Source organism: Mastomys coucha, unplaced genomic scaffold (genome assembly GCF_008632895.1).
Source record: "Mastomys coucha isolate ucsf_1 unplaced genomic scaffold, UCSF_Mcou_1 pScaffold22, whole genome shotgun sequence".
Lineage (NCBI taxonomy): Eukaryota > Metazoa > Chordata > Mammalia > Rodentia > Muridae > Mastomys > Mastomys coucha.
Window position 1 is genome coordinate 194,501,749 of NW_022196905.1, and position 7,500 is coordinate 194,509,248.

The following is a 7,500-nucleotide window of genomic DNA, read 5'->3' on the forward strand; positions in this document are numbered from 1 at the left end:
ATTAAGAGTGCCTTCTCTTTTTCCTTATATTTACCAACGCAATAGCTCCTGTACATTTGCTATCATATGTTAAGGGGAATGTTTTAATTTTTTTCTTTTCTGAAATGAATAGAAATCTGTAGTCATGGAATTTGAGAATTTTGGTTTACTATTTTATGTATCTCAAGAGCTCCATTTGCAGTCTACCTTGTTTTCTGAAGATAAGACATAAGTCCTCAGGACCACATTCCTTGGGGAAGCTGGGAAAATATCTCAACATTTTTGCTAATGCATAATTAACCTACACGTGTGATGTACTCTAAATAAAAATCCAAGACAAGATTTAACACAATTTGGTTTTTGATAGAGTATTGTTATGTAGCCCAGGCTAACCTTGAAATGACCATCTGATACTTCAATACCAGTGTGCTCAGTAGCTGAGACAGTAAACACATACTACCACAACCAACTTCTAACAGGGATACTGGAAAACCTTTCTACAAAAAGTGGAGTGAAAGAGCTATCAGCTCCCCTTGGCCTGGTTTAAAAAATCAATTTTAACCTCTGTTAGGATGAGAACACAGAGTTACGATAACCCTACCTCCCAGTGCAATAGTGCTCCTTTTCAATTACTTTAACAATCAACTTGTCTACATTTAATGTTGCAGAGAGCCAAGACTTCTGACCACAGCAAGTCAATTTGTCTGCCTCTTTTCTCATTTCAATTGTGCTCCCATTTTTGACTTTTGTTCTCGATAAACCTTAGAGAGATTGCTGAGCTTTTACCATATCATAACACTGTGATTATCAATAAAGAGATGCAGTAGATAGATGTAACACATTAGCTGATGAGAACAATGTCTGTTATCAAATATTGAGAAAAGACTTCCAATATCATGTCCTTAGCAGCAAATGACTGCTTAGTTATTTATGATAGATCTCTTCCAACCTTTCCATTTCTTTTTATTATTTCTACCTTTTTTGTTTTTTCCCCTCAAGGAAATTTACTATATCTTCCAAATTGCTCCAATTTATTGAAACAAATTCCCTTTCAATGATTTGGTACTATCTACTGCTTCCTAAACACAAATTCCAAATTTAAGACAAATAGGTGAAACTTCACTAATGTTCCCTAGGTCAGAAACTTGTGTAAAATTGACAGCAGATATTTCTCTTAGTCATTCTGTTACATACTTCTGGCTGTATCTGTCAGCATGAAAGACATAAAGATACAAGTACTTGGAGAAGGGATGACAGGAGTGTCTCAGAACAGTCTACCTCTGAATCCACAGTGATGTCCACTTGACATTTGTAATGTGATCCCGCTGCTTTTTACCCTTTTTTAAGTCCACCTCAAGATAATTTTAACTACTTGTATTTATAAAGAACCATGTTTTAATTTTGTTAATATGGTCTGTGGCTCTCTGTGCTTTTGTTAATGATTTCTGCTTGGTATTTTTTTCTTCTATTGTTTTTATGCTCACTTTGTATGTCATCAACTTCTGAACATACAAATCTATGTGACTGACTTCTGCCATTCTGATCTTCTGACATACACAGCTGAAGCTACAAACTCTTATTAAAGTACTATGTTGTCAGTGTGTCCAGTATTCTCTCATGCTGTGTCTTTGTGTTTATTCACATCAATTTTCTCAGTTTTCCATTGTTCCCTTGTTCTCACTCAAGTCATGGGCAATATAAAAGTATCTTGCCTAATTTCCAAATACTTGAAGATTTTATAGAGGGCTTTCTATATAACATATAAATTATTTTACTAAGTGCATTCCGGTTTCATAGTTGTTTATATTTGCAAAGATGAAATGGTTAGAAGCAAATGTTCTAAACCCACTATTGAGTTGGCTTAACTAAATGAAACCAACCTGTATAGTCTAGTTTAGTATTATATGTACTCTCAAATATCAGGGAAATACTTCATGGCTCTTTAAAATATATTAAAATGAGAATGAAAAGTTGACTTTGTGTTTAATCATCTTTGTTAGTCTCCATTACAGTCTTCATTTAATCAGCAACAAGACCAACAAGTGTAATGATTAACAGTATTATTTAAGGTCACAAGCATTTTGGTGGAAACTCACTTTAATACATGTGTTAGCTTGTATTACATGTGTTAGACTTATTACATGTGTTAGCTTCTGAAATTGTCTAGGTTTTATGCACTCATATTTACCATATAAAACATAGGAAATTCACAGTAAATACTTCAATAAATATTTTGATTTTTTATTGATGTCATAAAGGTGCCTATGAAGATATAAATGGGAGATAGTTATCAAATCCCTTGCAGTCTCCTATCTGTGAACTTGTGACAGGTTGTTACATATATCGTACTAGTGCTTTAAGGAGATTTTTAATTCCTAATACATTTATATTCTTGACACTTTTTAGATTATTTTAATTTCATACTTTCTCTTATATTTCTTTGATTCTGAGACCCTCCCTCTTCTCTTCTTCTTATGTTCTCAATAGTTACATGTTATAACTATTGGTCTTGTTTTCCAACATTTTCCCCTCTTCCTCCTAGTTTTTATGATTTTTTTATATTTCTTTACTTTTGAGGAGAAACAAATACATTATACATTGCCTGACTGCAGCTCTGAGAAAAAATTGAGGAAATTGGTTTTCTCGTTCCACAGTGTTGGTCTCATGAGTGGAACTAAGATAGTTAAGCTTAGTGGCAAGTGCCTTTACCTACTGTACAATCTCCCAAGCCTTATGGACTCTTTCTCTAAATATAGACCTTGCCTTTTCTGATTCATTTAGAAACTCTTTAAAGACTCTTTAAAGGCACCCACTTTTCTTTTCCAACTCTGATGCTTTTAAATTATGTGACTTCTATCACATCAAATTTCTAGACTCAAGGACAGAGGCTAGTGATGATCAATGTCTTGACTTAATTATCAACTTTCCATAAAATTTGCAATAAAAACAAGAAATTAAGAGAAATTTGGTATGAGCATACATATATGTTCCCGGCTCCTAGGAAGGCTAAAGAGAGAGAAACACTTAAACCCAACTATTTGGGAATAGTGTAGGTAACACAGAATATATGATATATACTTTCTGTATCTATTACTAGTTATGAAATAATGGTACACAACAAAAAACCATAGGTCCTCCTTGAGGCAAAACCAAAAGCTTTTATTGTTCTCCTTTGCTAGAGTTTCTTCCTTGCCCACTGAAGCACCCACAATGACTTGCCTCAGCTTTACCTTCAGGTAGGCTCTCCTGGACACATTCTCACATCAAAAGCAAAAACCTGAAAAATGAGAACCCTCATTGCTTGAGAACTGTAGTTTCTATTTGCTGGAAGCAAATAGAATCAGGGTTAGAAAGACTCTGCATTCCAGTTGGGAATACACTGAAAAGTCAAGCTCCAAGAAAAATAAAAACTTGAAATTGGCTTTTTAAAAAATTGTATAAACTTCTGTCAGCAAAAGGAAGCACATGAAATTTAATTAGATGATGGGAAAAAAAGGTAATTATTTGAACATACTGCTATGAATATTGAGATATTTGTCCCTCTTGTCAATGGAGTACATAAACTTAAAGGACGGTGTCCAGGATTAGCATGCCTTGGATCCAGTGCAAGATCAGTCAGTTTGTTGTCTGTGTGGTACTGCCAATTTTATTTAATCATTTAAGTTACAGTAGTTTATTTACAAACTTTGGATGATACACGGCTGTTGCTGTAGACTATAATATGTATATGAACTACTTACCTCTGTGTATGTGACATCATTGCAAACTAAGGTTTGGTGAGCTTTTAAGTAAAAGACCAAATCGTAAATACTTTAGGCACTGCCAGCCAACAAACACTACTATAATATTTAATCTTTCTGTGGTAATGCAGAAACAGTCACAGACACTAGGAAAATAAATTGACATGGGCCAGATTTAGTTCATAGACCATAATTTGCCAATGTTCATTATACTTTTAGTTATATTTATAGTTAACCAGTGTTAACTATAGCTTTTGTTTTTAGCATCTCTAGTTCTGTTTCAAATTACCAGGGAATAAATACCATATTCTTATTTTGTTTAGGCTCATTTTTTAATGTCTTACACAACGTGTCATAAATTGGGTGCTTAATAACTGATACTGCAAAATAACTACATTTCAAACACCTACAAATACCAGAGCATTAGGAGAATGACTGCTGATGTTTTGAAGTCATGTTTGCATATTATCCTTTCTTTTCTACAGAAGGAGTCAGAAGAAAATGCTAACTACAAATTAGAAAGGAACTGACAACCTCTAGCATATCCCAATAAGCCATCATATGCTTTCTCCCACCATAGAACTCGCTATGCTTCTTTGCCTTATTCAAAGCATCAGAAGACCTTTTTTTTTTTTTTTAATTGTCATTATCTCCCACACTCTCTAGACAGGACATTACAAGTTTCTTTGTCTGATAATTTTACTTTGAACCTAATGGAAGGGTGTGTTCAGTTTATGATCTCCTAAGTGTTTGAGCTTGGACAATTTATGTGACTCACTGAGCTACTGATGAGGAAAGCCATGTATAATGTTTGATGAAGAGGATATCCTGCCCTACCCTATCCTCATCCCTGCTTTCACACACCCATCACGCAGCTCAGCTGCTTCAAGAAACACACCCTGGTGGGATTTATCTGCCCTGGTTCATCCTCTGCCACAGAGCTATATTAACTTCTACACTTGCAAGTTGCATGGGAGAAAGACCTCACCTCAACTCTCATTCTCTTAACAGACTGAATAAGATAATGAAAATATCATAAAATACTCACTTTTCTCCAAGATGAGAAAAAATTAGAATCAATACAAAATACCAAATTAATTTTATCTTTCTACTGATCAATAAGATAATGATTTTTAACTCCTTTAAATACTCCATACATGTTTCTTTTGAAGAAATAGATAGCTAAATTATGCACAAACAGTCCTAGTCCAACAGTGTTCCTGTGTATGTGTTTGTGTGTGTGTATGTCTGTGTGTATCTGGGTGCACGTGCATGCATGTGTGTCTGTCTATTGTGTATGGTGCATTAGGGAGTGGGGAGGATCTAATATAAACACATTTAAAAAGCACTGTATCTTAATTGAGGTCAAGTTAGCACCACTTAACTGATATGAGCCATGTGGTAAAAATAACTCCTCAACTTGTTTAAAAGCAGAGCTTCCGATGTTGGCTGCCAACACAGATTCCACCTCTTGAAGCAATAACAGTGATCTGATAGCTGAGACATTAGGAATGGGTGTTGATGAAAAGATTTCCTTGTATTATTTTCATTAGGCTTCCTGTTTGCCTCATCAATGCTTGATGAGCTTAGGTGCCAGAAGGCTAGAGACTGCTTTGATGGAGCATCTTGTAGATTTATTTCCTCTCCAATCTAATGATGTTTCACCTCAGTGATGTAACAGACTGCAATTAGGAACAAAAAGGTTGGGATGTGCGTAATCACAAATGCCCCCAGAGACATGGCTATGAGGCAAGCTGAGATAAGCTCGCATCCATCTGTGGTCATTGTCTTCCAAGTTCATGTACGATACCACCCACCTCTGTAATGATATTCTATTATCAGTCTTCCTCAGATAGTTATCTCTGTTCCACTCTGAGAACAGGGTATTCCTTTTCTGCTCTACATTGGCAGCTTCTGTCTTCACTTGTTTTTGTTCAAGGTATGCTATCCTGATTTGCCTCATCCTAAAATCTGAGCAGTGCCATTTGTGGTATATACTTTGGCTTCTGAACTGTAGCATTTTTGACACTTTGGGTTGGATACTTCTGTCCTGGAGGGCACTTGCACTGTTGATGTTCTGCAGCATCCTTGACCTCTGCCAACAAGAGGTCATCAAAACACACCCAACTGAGAGTGACAATTCTAGACATTTCACAGAAGCTCTCAGACAGGACTGGAAGCAGCCCATCATCCTTTCTTGAGAATTTATTGCAGTATACTCGTTTGATTTTTCTACCAGTCATGTGCATAATTTACCAACTCTTTAAATTCTATATCTGTTGTACCCATAAGGAAACCTTTCATTCAATACATAATTTTATAGGAAATAAAATGGAGACTGAGTGTGGAAAATTTAGCATTTTTTTTTTGGGACACCATCTCATATAACCCAGGCTGACCTCAAACTCACTGTGTAGATGAGGAGAATAGTATGGATTTACCATGGTTCTTCTGTCTCCCCCTCTGGAATGTCTGAATTACAGTTCCACCAGCACACCTGGTTTTGGACTAATGACCAAACCTAGTGCCTCATGAATGCTAGGCAAGACTCTCTCTCAATTTAGTTAGCTGTATTGTCAGCTCTCCTGCATTAAAATTTTAATGAGACAAAATGACACAGCATACTGATGACAAAATTAGGGTCTTCTGAACCTTCTAGATGCTTTTCTCATCTGTACCTGCTCCCATTGCTACAACACCAATTGTAAGGGGGGCTACAATTCTGTTCAGTGCTACACAGGAAATACCACTCCCTCCCCCTAAAAAATAAATCATTGAGTAATTGAGTTGTTCTTACATTCACATGCACAACAATATTTTTTTTACTGTTTTAATTTTTATTATACATTCATTGGTGTATTGCTTACATATTTATCTGAATAAGGGTGTTGGATCCCCTGGAACTAGAGTTACAGACAATTGTGAGCTGCCATCTGAGTACTGGACCCTGATCCTCTAGAAGAGAAGTCAATGAATGTTCTTAACCACTGAGCAATCTCTTAAGCCCCACTCAAAAATATTTTAAAAGTTTCTCCATAGCAAAAGGTGTTATAGATTCACAAGATGCAATAATAAAGAGTCAGGTGGTAATCAGTCCTGTAGAGAACTGTAGTCTGCAAAAATAATTTAAATCATGAAGGGGCTATGGTACTATGTGTGAGGGGCAGTCAATGAGTTACTTTTCAGTGGAGAAATCAAAAGATAATTCAGCTGAATAGTAGGAGGAAAATGTCTAAATTATGGTAAGAACAAGTGCTAAGACCTTGAAGTGAGAGGCTGCTCAGCAAATTTGAGAACTATCAAGGAAATTCATAGAGTTGAGGCAACAGATTGTCCAGAGAGGCAGGGGTAAAAAAAAATGTTGTTTTCAAAGAACTGTAGAACAAGATAGAAGTGGTCATATGGGTGGGTAGTAATGTTAGTTCACTTTAAGTAGAAGAGTATACGTAGAGTCAAACACAGAAAGATACAAAGCATTGGAAATATGGAGAATATGAGAAACAGAGAGGACAATGTAGAGAGTGCAATGAGTTAGTCTAACAACTAGATACATTATTTCTAATAAAAAGAGAAAAAACGAGGCAGAAGAAAACTTGAAATTTAAATGGTTAATAATTCAAACTCTGCTGAAATATATTCTTAAAAGATTTAAGCAGGAGAGAGGATCTATCTGTATCCATAAAAACACATAGAGATTATAAGTAGGAGTATTGCACTAATGTATGTGATGGGAAAATATAAAACATTTAAGGCAGCAATAGAAACAAAGACATTTGCCTCT